The 16,464-nt window shown below is 44.4% G+C and overlaps 1 protein-coding gene across 1 annotated transcript in view; it reads right to left on the minus strand.

Annotated features, from left to right (window-relative positions):
* LOC111981676 (ras-related protein R-Ras-like) overlaps positions 1-16,464 on the minus strand; it is a 30,229-nt gene that overhangs the window by 11,670 nt on the left and 2,095 nt on the right.

Consider the following 16,464-nt stretch of genomic DNA (forward strand, 5'->3'; position numbering starts at 1 on the left):
AGAACCTGTTTGTCATCCATAGATTTGAGACTGGGATGGAGGTTCACCTTCCAGCAGGACAATGACCCTAAGCATACTGCTAAAGCAACACTCGAGTGGTTGAAGGGGAAACATTTAAATGTCTTGGAATGGCCTAGTCAAAGCCCAGACCTCAATCCAATTGAGAATCTGTGGTATGACAAAGAGTGCTGTACACCAGTGGAACCCATCCAACTTGAAGGAGCTGGAGCAGTTTTGCTTTGAAGAATGGGCAAAAATCCCAGTGGCTAGATGCGCTAAGCTTATAGAGACATACCCCAAGATACTTGCAGCTGTAATTGCTGCAAAAGGTGGCTCTACAAAATACTGACTTTGGGGGGGTGAATAGTTATGCACGTTCAAGTTCTGTTTTTGTGTGTCTTATTTCTTGTTTGTTTCACAATAAAAAATATTTTGCATCTTCAAAGTGGTAGGCATTTGTGTAAATAAAATGATGCAACCCCTCAAAAAAAATCTATTTTAATTCCAGGTTGTAAGGCAACAAAATAGTAAAAATACCAAGGGGGGGGTGAATACTTTCCCAAGCTACTGTATACTGGTGGTAATTGATTTTGCCACATACTACCCCAAAGCCATACCGCTGCGTAATATGTCCACTAAAAGGTATTGCTAAAGAGTTGTTTCAGATGTTTTCCCGAGTCGGCATACCCTCCTATATTTTGACCGACCAGGGACCCCGTTTATGTCCCGCATAATTAAAGACTTGTGTGCCTTGTAACAGGTTAAACAGATACACTCGAGCATATTTCATCCTCAGATGGTTTATGAGAACGCTTGAATAAAACTGTAAAGTCGATGATAAAAGGTGGTTGTGGCACAGGACAGGAGGAACTGGGACATAGTATTACCCCACTTATTGTTTGCTCTTAGGGAGATGCCCCAGCCAACGGACTTCTCCCTGTTTTAACTGTTAAATGGGAGGCCGTGCCGAGGGATCCTGGACTTATGTAGGAGATAAGGTACTCCTTTTAATTCCAACAGCGGAACATTGGATCTTAGCACAATGGAAGTAAATGGCAAGAGTATCCCCTGTAAACTACAGAGTTAGGCAGCCAGGTAGGAGAAAACCCGAACAGCTATACCACATCAACCTTATGAAGGAGTACTATGAAGGAGTACCATGAGACAAATGAAGATATTATGTTCTCCTCCCAACTAGCAGCCCAACAAGATCAACCCCAACTAGAGGTGCAGATCGTGAAGTCGCTGACGCACCAGCAAGAGCAGGACCTACATGCCCTAGTGGTCCGACACCAGGAGGTATTCTCTTCCCTCACAGGGAATATAAATCTCATCCAGCATCATATGTACACAGAGCCAGGCAAAAGAGTGAACTTAAGACCTTACAGAATCCATGCTGCGGGACAAAGAAATAGTCCGAGAGATGCTGGGTTGGGGAGTTAGAGGCGTCTCACAGTGCCTGGTCAAGTCTGTTAGTTCTCGTTCCGAAGCCAGACATAACCGTGAGATTCTGTAATGACTTCCGAAGCCTGAACGACATCTCCAAATTTGAACCCAATGCCCAGTGTAGATGAGCTGATAGAGCGATTGGGAAATGCGAGCTACATAACGCAAATGGCTATATGCAGGTGCCTCTGGCCTCAGAAGACAGGGGGAAAAAGGCGCTCTACGCCAGACGGCCTTTTCCATTACCCGTTGGGTTTCACAGTGAGACAGCCACGTCACAGTTGTTAACGGACAGCTACTCAGACCCCACTGAGCCTACGCGGCCGCTTACATCGACAACGTGATGATACACAGCGAAGACTGGGAAACGCACCTACAACAGGTAGAGGCCGTGCTGGGGAGCCTAAGGAGAGCGGGCTTGACAGCTAACCCTAAGAAATGCAGGCTCGGGTTAAGTGAGGCAGAATATCTGGGCTGCACTATTGGGTATGGTGTCATTCGCCCCCAGACAAAGAAAGTGGAGGCTATCCAGGAGTGGCCAAGGCGTAAAAATCAGGTGCGATCCTTCTTAGGGCTCACAAGTTACTACTGGCGCTTTATACCAAATTATGTCTCTATAGCCGCTCCATTGTCCGACCTGACCAAGAAAGACCTTCCCACAGAGGTGAGATGGACTCAAGCAGCAAAGATAGCTTTCCAAAAGCTAAAGGAAGCCCTGTGCGCAAAACCAGTGCTAAGAGCACCAGACTTTGACAGGGACTTTATTATTTTAACCTTTATTTAACCATGTAGGCCAGTTGAGAACAAGTTCTCATTTACAACTGCGACCTGGCCAAGATAAAGCAAAGCAGTGTGACAAAAACAACAGAGTTACACATGGGAATAAACAAACGTACAGTCAATAACAATAAAGATTCGTATACAGTGTGTGCAAATTAATTAAGGAGGTAAGGCAATAATAACAGGGCTCCGGGCAGCCGAGCGGAAATGGAGGAAAACTCGCCTCCCTGCGGACCTGGCATCCTTTCACTCCCTCCTCTCTACATTCTCTCTCTCTGTCTCTGCTGCTAAGCCACTTTCTACCACTCTAAATTCCAAGCATCTGCCTCTAACCCTAGGAAGCTCTTTGCCACCTTCTCCTCCTCCTGAATCCTCCTCCCCCTCCCCCCCTCCTCCCTCTTCTGCGGATGACTTCGTCAACCATTTTGAAAAGAAGGTCGACGACATCCGATCCTCGTTTGCTAAGTCAAACGACACCGCTGGTTCTGCTCACACTGTCCTACCCTGTGCTTTGACCTCTTTCTCCCCTCTCTCTCCAGATGAAATTCTCGCGTCTTGTGACGGCCGGCCGCCCAACAACCTGCCGCTTGACCCTATCCCCTCCTCTCTTCTCCAGACCATTTCCGGAGACCTTCTCCCTTACTCACCTCGCTCATCAACTCATCCTTGACCGCTGGCTACTCCCTTCCGCCTTAAGAGAGCGAGAGTTGCACCCCTTCTGAAAAAACCTACACTCGATCCCTCTGATGTCAACAACTACAGACAGTATCCCTTCTTTCTTTTCTCTCCAAAACTCTTGAACGTGCCGTCCTTGGCCAGCTCTCCTGCTATCTCTCTCAGAATGACCTTCTGATCCAAATCAGTCAGGTTTCAAGACTAGTCATTCAACTGAGACTGCTCTTCTCTGTGTCACGGAGGCGCTCCGCACTGCTAAAGCTAACTCTCTCTCCTCTGCTCTATCCTTCTAGACCTATCGGCTGCCTTTGATACTGTGAACCATCAGATCCTCCTCTCCCCTTCTCGAGTTGGGCATCTCCGGCGCGGCCCACGCTTGGATTGCGTCCTACCTGACAGGTCGCTCCTAACAGGTGGCGTGGCGAGAATCTGTCTCCGCACCACGTGCTCTCACCACTGGTGTCCCCCAGGGCTCTGTTCTAGGCCCTCTCCTATTCTCGCTATAACCCAACCATTTGGCTCTGTCATATCTCACATGGTCTCTCCTATCATTGCATGCAGACGCACAAATTAATCTTCTCCTTTCCCCCTTCTGATAACCAGGTGGCGAATCGCATCTCTGCATGTCTGGCAGACATATCAGTGTGGATGACGGATCACCACCTCAAGCGAACCTCGGCAAGACGGAGCTGCTCTTCCTCCCGGGGAAGGACTGCCCGTTCCATGATCTTGCCTACGGTTGACAACTCCATTGTGTCCTCCTCCTAGAGCGCTAAGAACCTTGGCGTGATCCTGGACAACACCCTGTCGTTCTCAACCAACATCAAGGCGGTGACCCGTTCCTGTGGTTCATGCTCTACAACATTCGCAGAGTACGACCCTGCCTCACACAGGAGCGGCGCAGGTCCTAATCCAGGCACTTGTCATCTCCCGTCTGGATTACTGCAACTCGCTGTTGGCTGGCCTCCTGCTGTGCGATTAAACCCTACAACTCATCCAGAACGCCGCAGCCCGTCTGGTGTTCAACCTTCCCAAGTTCTCTCACGTCACCCGCTCCTCCGCTCTCTCCACTGGCTTCCAGTTGAAGCTCGCATCCGCTACAAGACCATGGTGCTTGCCTACGGAGCTGTGAGGGGAACGGCATTCCGTACCTTCAGGCTCTGATCAGGCCCTACACCCAAACAGGGCACTGCGTTCATACCCTCTGGCCTGCTCGCCTCCCTACTCTGAGGAAGTACAGCTCCCGCTCAGCCCAGTCAAAACTGTTCGCTGCTCTGGCACCCCAATGGTGGACAAACTCCCCACGACGCCAGGTCGCCGGAATCAATCACCACCTCCGGAGACAACCTGAAACCTCACCTCTTAAGGAATACCTAGATAGGATAAAGTAATCCTTCTACCCCCCCCCCCCTTAGAGAGATTGCACTATTGTAAAGTGGTTGTTCCACTGGACATCATAAGGTGAATGCACCAACTTGTAAGTCGCTCTGGATAAGAGCGTCTGCTAAATGACTTAAATGTAAATGTAAATGTAAATAGGCCAATAGTGGCGAAGTAATTACAATTGAGCAATTTACACTGGAGTGATATATGTGCAAGTAAAAATACTGGTGTGCAAAAGAGTAGAAAGACAAAAACGGGGATGAGGAAGGTAGTTGGTTGGATGGGCTATTTACAGATGGGCTGTGTACAGCTGCAGCGATCGGTAAGCTGCTCTAACAGTTGACACTTAAAGTTAGCGAGGGAGATATAAGTCTCCAACTTCAGTGATTTTTGCAATTCGTTCCAGTCATTGGCAGCAGAGAACTGGAAGGAAAGGCAGCCAAACGAGGTGTTGGCTTTGGGGATGACCAGTAAAATATACCTGCTGGAGCGAGTGCCACGGGTGGGCGTTGCTATGGTGACTAGTGAGCTGAGACAAGGCGGAGCTATACCTAGCAAAGACTTATAGATGACCTGGAGCCAGTTGGTTTGATGATGAATATGTAGCGAGGACCAGCCAATGAGAGGATATGGTGGGTAGTATATAGGGCTTTGGTGACAAAACGGATGGCACTGTGATAGCAAATTAGATGTAGTCTGAGTAGAGTGTTGGAAGCTATTTGGTAAATGACATCGCCGAAGTCAAGGACCGGTAGGATAGTCCGTTTTACGAGGGTAAGTTTGGCAGCATGAGTGAAGGAGGCTTTGTTGCAAAAATAGGAAACCGATTCTAGATTTAATGCTTAATGTGAGTCTGGAAGGAGAGTTTACAGTCTAGCCAGACACCTAGGTATTTATAGTTGTCCACACATTCTAAGTCAGAACCGTCCAGAGTAGTGATGCTAGTCGGGCAGGCAGCGATCGATTGAAGAGCATGCATTTAGTTTTACTAGCATTTAAGAGCAGTTGGAGGCCAAGGAAGGAGTGTTGTATGGTGTTGAAGCTCGTTTGGAGGTTTGTTAACACAGTGTCCAAAGAAGAGCCAGATGTATACAGAATGGTGTTGTCTGCATAGAGGTGGATCAAATTTATTTGTATTTTTTTAAATCACCCGCAGCAAGAGCGACATCATTGATATATGCAGAGAAAAGAGTCGGACCCAGAATTGAACCCTGTGGCACCCCCATAGAGACTGCCAGAGGTCCGGACAACAGGCCCTCTGATTTGCAACACTGAACTCTATCTGAGAAGTTCATTGTCCAGATGGATGCCTCTGATGTTGGTATCGGAGCGGTCCTCTCCCAGGGACTGGGAAAGGTCGAACACCCCATAGCCTACATCAGCAGTAAGCTCCCAGGGAGGGAAATAAAATATGCCACGGTTGACCGAGAGGGGCTGGCTATAAAATTGTCACTCAACTACCGCAGATATTATCTGCTGGGAATAAAATTTCCTTGTGACGGATAATGCGCACTCACCTGGATGGTGAGAAAAAAAGAGAATAACAGTAGGGTATGTAGATGGTTCTTGTGCTTGCAACCCTCTAACTTCTCCATCATCCACAGATCCGGGGTCCATCACGGAAATACAGACGCACTATCCCGCCGCGACGCACTGGATTATGTTTCCCCTTCTTGAAACGGCCGAGTGCCATTCGGTGAACATTAAATATATTGTTTAGATTTTTGCAACTTACAAAGCCAACTCTTCATCAGTTTACACCACTCCTCGCTACCGCATAGATCGGAACCCCTCTGGACCGATCCCAGGACACAAAAGCTAGAAATATGCAATATCATTATTTTGCATATTTGGGTATTATTCTAATGAGCTCTGCCTCCAAACAAGACCAGTTTTGGTTGGTCCGGACCAGACCAAATCTGAACCAATCATAGATGTCTGTGTTTCTCAAGTTTGGACATTACAATACAGCACAGTAGAGTACAGTTCAGTAGATATGTTCAGTACAATATACTGTACTCTGGTGTGCTCTGCTGTACTAAATTTTCTTTACTGCCCAAACTTGTAAAACATAGACGTCTATGATTGGTTCAGATTTGGGCGGATTGACCAAATTTCAATTACTTTACAACATCCATGTCGGTTGGTGCTCAGTGGTTGAGGATGCTTGTTACAGTAAATGGAAAGAGGGTAGGTGGTTAGGTGTCATGGTAGGTGTCAGTAAGAGTTGGGAGAGGTGACATTAACTGGAGAGAGAAAGAGAGCGGCAGAAAGGAGAAAGAGAGAAGAGAGAAAGAGAGAGAAAGAGAAAAAGAGAGAGAGAAAGAGAGCGAAAAAGAGAGGGAGAGAAAGAAAGAGAGCAGTTGTTGAGACCGTTTTCACAGTCTTGCTTTGACAACAGAAAGGAAACAGTTATGAGCTGAAGATAGCAGTATGCCAGTTGAAGGGAGGACAGTAGCAGGTGACCCACATTGGACCCAAATGTTCCGTGTAGCTCAGTTGGTAGAGCATGGCGTTTGCAATGCCAGGGTTGTGGGTTTGATACCCACAGGGGATCAGTATGGCAAAAAGTACAAAAATGTATCCACTCACTACTGTAAGTCAATCTGGGTAAGAGCGTCTGCTAAATGACTCAAATGTAAATGGTTTGTGACTACTATGACTTCCCATTTTAGCCAATTCAATCGCAGTAATTCCGTTACTGATTGTTCGCCAATTCCATTACTGATTTGGTAACAGAATTACAAGTTTTAATCACTTAATAATTCATAAACAACCGTGATATCAGTAAAACCCCTAAAATGAATTATTAGGTCTACCTTTGCTTGTTACTTATGTGAACTTTCATTGTCCTCCTTAGAAAATATCTTAGATGTGTGTGTTTCTGGTAACAGAATTACAAGACAAGGCAATGTTTCTTAAACATACAGAAGGCAAATCATTTCTCTGTAACTAAATATAAGTGTTTATAAAATTTGGCAGGGGTCTTTACTTCAACATTGTGTTTTGATGCATTTATAATACCTTAAAAAAATTATCTGGTAGATGTTGTCTAAGACCCCTTTTCCATCTGTTCAACCAGAAATCAAAGCCTGATTATTCCTCATTTTTAGGATGGAAATGGTTGAAAACATATGTCTTAATTTAAAAAATAATAATAATATAGACTTAGCTTTTATTTGACATGCTCCTATGAACTTCACATTGGTCCTTTTAGATGTAAATGCCCAGGGTTAACCGACTCGACAGAGGCCAACAAGCCATAGTGCACTTACATACCTTAAGGGACATCTAGTACGGGAGCCGTATGATCGGTGAAGATTCTCCCATTGGAAATGTACGGTCCCTTACCTGACGTCCGACTTCGTCCGGGAAAATCGCGGACGGCGTCGGGCCGAGGGCGCGGGGGAGCTCTTTCGGGAAGTCATGTCGGAAATCGTTTCGGACGTTCGGTCGCCGTTTTATTAAAAATAACAAATTTTTGACTTGCGCTCCGCATTCTCGAAAATTCCCACAAGGCGGAAAATAAATCATATTGCAGGCGCACGAACACGGGGCAAACGAGCGCGGCCTTTTCTCCTAAACGGAAAATATTTCAAAGACGAAACTCGGCGAGCGTAGGTTTGGATAAAGGGAAGTTGCCCCGAACAAGATGGCGTCGAGGCTTCGGCGCTTTTTGAGTTATGGCCATTTTGCTGGGATCAAAGGTCAAAAACGAAAAAGGGTGCAATTTGACCGCTTCACGTCAAAGTACATAAGCATACGGTGTCAGGGAAAAAAAAAACTGCCGTTTATCTATCGTAATTTAAGAGAAATAGTACATTGTCCCTTTGGTGAATGTTCACGAAGAGGATTTTTTTTTTCAAAAAAATCACAGATCCAGTTGCAGTTTGTTCACACGAACATTTTTATAAGTGGGTCTCGAAGCTCTTGCGAGAATCCTGGTTGAGATGTTGAGTATGAGAACACCCACACCATTGTAATCCTGCGTGGGTAATGAAGTTCAAGTGCTAAGAAACAGAAAAGACGTAAAGCATCCAATAGGATTAGTTAAGAGCCGACCCCAAAGGGGAGTAGTGGGTCATCGGTCAGCCCTGTATTCACTGGAAGTACTTCGTAAAGGTGCATGAGCGTCAGTAAGAAAAATCAGATCCAAAACTGCACGTGGACTAAGCGATAATTCGCTCCCTTCCTTTGCACCTTATCAAGAGCGGTTACATCAGCTCACTCGCGTCTCTATTCTCACATATCGATAAACTGCCGAGCCCCAGCCTAGCACATATCGACACAACGATACACACCCATGAAGGATATTGAATATTCAAGTACATGTACCTTAGCAAAAGTACAATGATTAGAACATGTCGGCAATGTGTACAGCTCGCCCACAGTTTTATCACCTGCTCTTCAACTAGTCACATGCTTCATACACGACTAATATTCCTCCACCAGGTGTGAGCCATCGCGAAGATGTGACCTATAGGTTATCAGCAACGAGAGTTAACTTTAAGTCCTCGTCTGGATCTCCCTGCTCACGCGACGGTGTCTTCTGTGAAGTTCTGGGTTATACTGGAATCCATTGGGCGTTGAGGCTTAGTCGTACAGTAAGACGGACCCAAATAGCTCATGAAATTATCCTCTGCTAGCCGAGTGATGATTGTGATCACAGTGCAGATGAGTAACTGCAGAGTCTCAACAGGGATTAGGGATTAGCCTCTACATAATGATTAACGATAAAGAGGCACCAAATAGTCTTTAGCGAGCGTTCGTCCCCCTCTCTCCTTTCTCTTCCTCCCATACTCCGGACCTTTTGTGCATTCCATCTCTATATGCCACCCAAACAGATTACTAATGACAGCTCGCCCCTCCACCTCCCGTCGAACCTCACTCCGGTCCTCCCGGCTAGCACCTTTGGTCTCTCCTGGCGGTTTATATCCCACCAAAGGTCCATACCTAACCTCATAGTTAGACCGTATGCGCTCTCTCCTCCCTTAAACACTCCCCCTGGCATGACCTCACTCCTGGACCAATGCGTCCAACAACGCCAAACTCTAATAGCAGCTCTGTGAGCAGTACCTCTCGTAAAGGCATTAACATAAAGGTTCTAAAAATATACACACCAGACTTTCTATTATATAGTTAACATACCAGGACTGTAACCTCCTCTAGCCTAACCTAGCATCACGTTTAACGGGCCAATATCTCTCAATCCTTAGCACTTGGTCTCACAAGGAAAATCTCTCTGTAATAATAGAAGAAAGAAAATGTAGTCATATTCAGAAAACGAAACACGCGAAGGAGACAGATAACTGAGTACTAGAGTGGCCAGCTCTACTTAGATCAGCGTCTATAGTCTCAAGCTGTCCTGTCGTGCGCGTAGTATGCCTAAAGTGCTAGTGCTGACGATCAATCACGTTCAGATCTGACAGACTCAAGAAGAAATAATTAGCTATCAGAAATATCCTTCATTGGCATTTAATGATCTTCAGGTCTAATTTGCACTCTAAATAAGTCATTGAATAGAGATACTACTTATTTGAACATATGAGACAAAGCCCGCATATTATAAGCCATAGAATGTCAAGCTCATATTATGTATCTCTACAACAAATATTCTGTTGAGATCGGGCACATCAATCTGTGCTGTGAGCGGCGATCGCCTCATTTTACTGTAACTCTTAAGTTAGCGTGATGACAGATTGTATGACAGTGCGCCTTAATACCACTCGCGCTATTCAAAGAAACAGTTACACGCCAACACTGTAAATTACATCAGTGTAACATAGATCTGAAATGACACATGTAAACATCTAACTATCTCAATAGCTTTTGAATTCTTATACATAGAGTTGAGTGCATGGATCAAATATCACACAAATGATCAATGAGCACACAATACAAATGATACTAACCCTTGATCGCGGTCTTGCGCTCCTGGCGATCACACTCATAAATGTAAAGTGGTGAAAAACCACACTATATTTCAGGCTGTATATTCCAACTTTTTGATAGTAATGTCCTCTACAAGCAAGCTCAAACATGTGCGCGCTCCAGTAGTGTGTGGTAGTTGCGGCCTCCATCACGCCTGGCATATAGTAGAGCGCGTCGCCTACTAAAACGACAGCATGGGTGGCATGCGCACCATAGACTAGGAGACCGCAGCGTAGTGACAGCGGAACGATCGGCGTACTCCACGGAGAGATCTCCTCCACGACACTGCGACAGCCTCAAGCAGGTGCGACCAACGATCCGGCCTCGCGAGGCTATGTACTAGATGAGTGCTAACGTGGAGCGCTCTGTCGTTATGACATAGAGGTCGCTGGAGTAGCGAGTGTGAAAAAGTATGTCCCTATCTGGGATGATCGCATCAATTGGATTGCGAGTTGCTCAGGTTGTGCATGCGGAAAACGTGAGTGCGCGTGAGCCTGAGTACTCATAGCAGTGCCTGCGGCTTTCCTCTTGCAGTGAACTGTCGTAGCTATCACTCAGTCTCTATTAACATATGATGGTTCGTACGTATGTCTGTGTGTGCCATTAGAAATAGAACACCCAAGGGCCCAAACACGGCTCGTTCACCAGCACGATGATGATCGTTCACAAGCGGTTAGAGGGATAACTTCATCATACAGACACGATTGGAGCCTAAATTGAGCACACGGAGCGGATTGCAGCCTACACTACTGACGTCGAGACGCACGCATGCGAGGGACTCGTGTCTGCAGTGCCCCAAATAGGAACAGTGCTCTAGACCCTCCACCAACCTTATGCGGTCTAAACGCTCTACTCTAGCCAAAAACGGGTAATTAGGGCTGGCCCGGAGGGAGTGACGACGTATCATGACAGCAAAACACAGTTGCCCACACTGGCGAGTGTCATAGACACGGATTCCTCACGAGTTTGATCTGCTCAAGATGACTGCCACATGTGCTGAATGCGATGTAACCTAGCATACGTCGATGGCAAATAAATCCAAGTGGGGCATCATTAATACACAGAAATAGAGCCAATTACGAATAGAGCGAATTCAGACCCTATATTATCTCTTTTGCATAGCATGAGTCAAATTGAGTGCAAACGCTCTGCTGCACCAGGGTTCGTGATGATGGGTCCCTGTCACAGTCACAACGCCCCCGACCGTTGTGGACGTCGGGCCCTCACATACAGCCCTGCATCGATGTCGTGTTAAAGTTCCTTTTGACCGTATTGTCTTGTAGAGATCACATGCGCACATGTGCGCATGCTGGCAGGTAATTTTGCATGTGCTGGTACCTCCGCCTTGTCAAACGATTTGATCGCGTCCATAAATCTCATATCCGGACTCGAGACAACAACAAAGCGCAGGCAAGATAGCTGGCATATAGCAGCCATGAACTTGTTGCATATCAAGCCACACCACGCCTAATCCTTAGTCTCTCATAGTGGCTCTCCTCTAACGCGCCATGCTTCAATTATGATCTTTATCACATCACCAACGCCGATATTAGCTCTTATCCCTACTCCAAACTCACCTTTTTCCAACTTCCTTATAGGAAGCCAACGTCAAATATCAAGCAGGGGCCTATTAGACGCTTCCATACACGCATGCTTCGGGACACTACGCTTGACACGAACGTACAATGCACAACACCTCATATACTGTCGCCACCAAAGCTCGCCACTGGTAAATTAATGGCCATTACTCGTGAGCGAGTTCACTCGGCTGACTACGGACTTCGAGCCCATTGTCCTGCGGTTGGTACTCGTCTCATGGCTCAGCCTACTAGCTCGAGAGATGGATAGCACGCACCCCGGCCATTCCTAGTGTCAAGGAGCTTCGTGCACCAAGCATACGATCAGCAGGCGTAAATAGAAACTCTCCGTATGAGACAAGATGAGTCGATCGTGCCGCATACGACCACCGCAGAACCAAACTTCACCCTATGTGAACTGTTGGTTCCTATGTGCACTGGAGTCTGCCTCTTAGGGAGATTGCTCACCTTTTGATCAGTAATTACCATCGAGGTGTGCTGAACCAACCATGTGTAGCCAGCGAATTTAATTGTCTATCCCAGTTGCTTGCCTCCTACGTTGACACAGTTTGAATTTTCCACCAAGCAACTGTGTGGAACCGCCTTGTGAGGCTTGGCATGTACACCACTCTGTGATCAGTTAAGTTAGAGAGTGTTCCCTTGTATTTTTTTGAGCGAAGTGCAAACAGTCATAGTATTGACATATTATCGAGCTAGCCACTCCCATGCAGCGAAATACTAGAAGACTGACGATACATGCGCTCCTACATCTCATATCTAGAGCTCAGACCTTACTACTTGGTGTGGTTTTTCTGTTACTGATAGCATAGTCTCTACTAGATCCACCTGTTCTCTATGTAAATAGCCTCCGCAGCTAACTCAAGTCTCTATGCACTGAAGAGTATGTTTTGTTAGAGGATTTTTCCACCTGGGTAAGGCAGTTAGAAGTTTCATTGAGCTTAGTCCCGGAACCAACCGAAGTTGGTAAAACCACCCTTTTAAAGTTGCTGTCCTAGTGATTAGAGGGCGGAATAAAAATTATACTAGTACTGAGCTTTCAATTTTTATGGTAACACATTGCCACACTGCAGTTCTATACCTCTTGACAAGTATGGCTCAGTCATAGTACTTTCTTAAAATCGACCATCACTAAAAGTTGCCAGTGAGAATCTGGTCTAACAAAGTACATTTGGAGTCACCCAATTACCATACGATTATGTGTCTTAGAGCACGCTCTAGTAAGCTTCCTTGGTGCAAGCGCGAAGGGACTTCCTCTTAGATATAACACCGGTGGACTACCACGGTCACGGTTGTAAATTATTGGTAGCGCTGGCTTCACCATGATACGCTGCAGTGAAACCAGCATATATATATTGCGTGTGCCAAAACTAAGTTGATATTAGGCAACCTTCATGAACCGTGAATCAGTTCATCTCTAACAGATGTCAAAGAAAAAGCTCTCTACACACACACAGCACAGCAGATGGTGAAAAAGTACGGTGCTTAAAGCCACACAAAGCCGACAAATGGCATGACCATTATCTCTAGGCCGTGCCGAGGTCAACGAGAGACGCTCCGCTTGACCGTAGCTCATTCGGTCTGGCCACAGCGACAGTGACAAGATGAAGAGCAAAATGACCTTTTGACCTCAATGTCAATTTCATTTGCTTTTGGGAGACAGAGAGAGAACCGTTAGTAGAAAACACAATTTCACCTCAGGAATGTTCTTAAGGTCCTCCCGATCTGTGCAAGCCTAACCTTGACCTTGTGGCATTAACCCTTACAGTGAAAACAGGTTTTTACATCTCACAGTTTACATTGACATCTCTCTCCATAGGAATACATTGACTGCACCTCCAAATTCAACCTGAAGCCTATTGTGGTTATGAAGGTCTTAGAACCTGTCTTTGATGTCAGTCCATCAGGCCATCATAGGTCTACCTGTGTCGATTCTAAGCTTCCTGGGACAACCGGAAGTGGTTAAAATCACCCTAAAAGTGTTTGCAATACTCAACCTGCAGTTTGAGAGAAATAGTGCATTCAGCCCTATGTAAATCACTGAGTTCTTAACGTATAGACTTAAAACTCAGGATTCTCTAAAACCTACTCAATGAGGATATGTGTTTACTGTCAGCTTCCTGTGCAAACCGGAATGCATAATGGTGTCAAAAGAGCTGTTTCGAAGGGTTAAAAAAGTTAAATCTTTCCAAAACTTCATATTGTGATTAGGCAACCTTCCTGAACTGTAAATCAGTCATTAGTCCCATCAGATTTCAAAGAAAAATTTACACACCCTAACAGAAATGATGGAGGGACACACTGAGGGCTAAGAGGCAGACAGTGCCTGTGGTAGTTACTTTTGTTCCTACTTTTAAAGGACCGTTAGACCTTGAGTTCTGAAATTTACAAACCTGTTCTAGACCTCAGGTCGATTGTGCACAGTGAATTATTGCTCTAGAAGGTTCTCGGATCGATAAAAAGCCTTGTGTATTTGCCATGTTTTCAATTCATTTTGACCTCAACGAAACTGGCGACGTTTAGAAAAGTCCCAGAGTCTCAAGACTAGTGCATTAAACCGGCTCGGCCCATAGAGACAGACCCCAACAACCTGTTCGATTTTTTATTTCTAAAGTATTTAAAGTATTAAAGAATGCACGTTAAATTTGCAATATGATTCAACAATCATATTGCAAAAGTAACAGTGTGTGTTATGTTTGCAATATGATTCAACACATCATATTGCAAACGTAACAGTGTGTGTTACTTTTGCAATATGATTGTTGAATCATATTGCAAACATAACAGTGTCTGTTACTTTTGCAATATGATTGTGTTGAATCATATTGCAAATTTAACGTGCATTCTTTAAAAAAACCCTATTGGGTTATGAATGTCTTATGAACCTGTCTTAACAATCCATCAGGCCACTATGAGGTCTACCTGTGTTGATTCTAAGCTTCCTGGAGCAACCGGAAGTGGTTAAATCACCCTAAAAGTGTTTTGTCATACCCAACCAGCAGTTTGTGATATATAGTGCATTCAACCCTGTGTAAATCAGTCAGTTCTAACGTATAGACTTAAAACTCAGGATTCTCTAAGAGCATACCCCGATCAGCATATGTCTTTAACTATAGCTTCCTGTGCCAACCGGAAGTGCCTTAAAATGGATCATGGGTGCTGTTCGAAAGGTTAAAAAAGTCAGATCTTTTCCAAAACTTTAAGTGTGTGATTAGGCAACCTTCATGAACTGTAAATCAGTATTCTCGAAACAGATGTCAAAGAAAAGCTCACACACACACAAACAAGTCCAAACGTTTTGTGCACCTGGCATTATTATTTGGTTACCAGATGCCCTGGTTAAACTGCTTAAGGGGCATCCAGACTTCCAACCGCTCTGGAGCACTGTTCGACTGACAAAAATCAAATGGGTGTTGTCCTGAGTGATTTATGGAGGTTTCTCAAAAAAGTCAGAAATATTCTATGTTTTTTTTCTGAAAATATTTTTAGTTTTTATTTCTCGACAATGCCTGAGTGATTTATGGAGTTTTTCCAAAAAAACTCGAAAAATATTCTAAGTCCAAACTTTTCGTGCACCTGTTTATTTTTTTTAGGTTACCAGATGCCTGGATGAAATGCGTTTAGGGGATCCGGACTTCCATACCGCTCTGGGAGCACTATTCGACGGACGAAAATCAATGAGTGTTGCCTGAGTGATTTATGGAGGTTTCCAAAAGTCAGAAAAATATTCTTTTTTTTTCTGAAAAATATTTTTTGTTTTTTATTCTCGAGTCAATGGCGCTGAGTGATTTATGGAGTTTTTCCAAAAAAATCGAAAAATATTCTAAGTCCAAACTTTTCGTGCACCCTGGTATTTTTTTTAGGTTACCAGATGCCTGGATGAAATTGCGTTTAGGGGCATCCGGACTTCCATACCGCTCTGGGAGCACTATTCGACGGTACGAAAATCAATCGGTGTTGGCCGAGTGATTATGGAGGTTTCCAAAAAAAGTCAGAAAATTTATGTTTTTATTTCTGAAAAATATTTTGTTTTTTTATTTCTCGAGTCAATGGGCTGGGCCTGAGTGATTTTAAGGAGGTTTCCCAAAAAAGTAAAAAAAAAATATTTTTCATGTTTCATGTCATTTTTCAAAACGTTTTAAATGCTTTTAGGTCATCCAGACGTCCATGTAGCACTATTACTCGGCCCCAATCAATGGGTGCTGGCCTGAGTGATTTATGGAGGTTTGGGGGTGATAATACAAGTAAACAGTTTATAAAAAATGATGATAGTAAAAGTGACTAAAGTATTTTCATTACACTTCTTATTCATGTGTAATTGACGTACAAATCGAAAGAATTTCAAAAAAACGGTCCAGAAAGCACTTTTTTAAATGGAATATATGTTTTTTCCACATTTTTAATATTTTTGACTTTTAACTTTTGACTTTTGACTTCCTATGAAATCACATTCCAAATGCACAAAACATTATCCTTAAGTACAAGTAAACATTTATAAAAATATGACAGTAAAATGTGACTAAAGTATTTTCATACAGTTCTTATACATGTGTAATTGACGTAACAATGAAAGAATTTCAAAAAACGGTCCAGAATGCACTTTTTTTAAAGGGGGTGATACATTTTTCCAAATATTTGACATTTTTTACTTTTG

This window comes from Salvelinus sp. IW2-2015, linkage group LG20 (assembly GCF_002910315.2).
Source record: "Salvelinus sp. IW2-2015 linkage group LG20, ASM291031v2, whole genome shotgun sequence".
NCBI classification, from domain to species: domain Eukaryota; kingdom Metazoa; phylum Chordata; class Actinopteri; order Salmoniformes; family Salmonidae; genus Salvelinus; species Salvelinus sp. IW2-2015.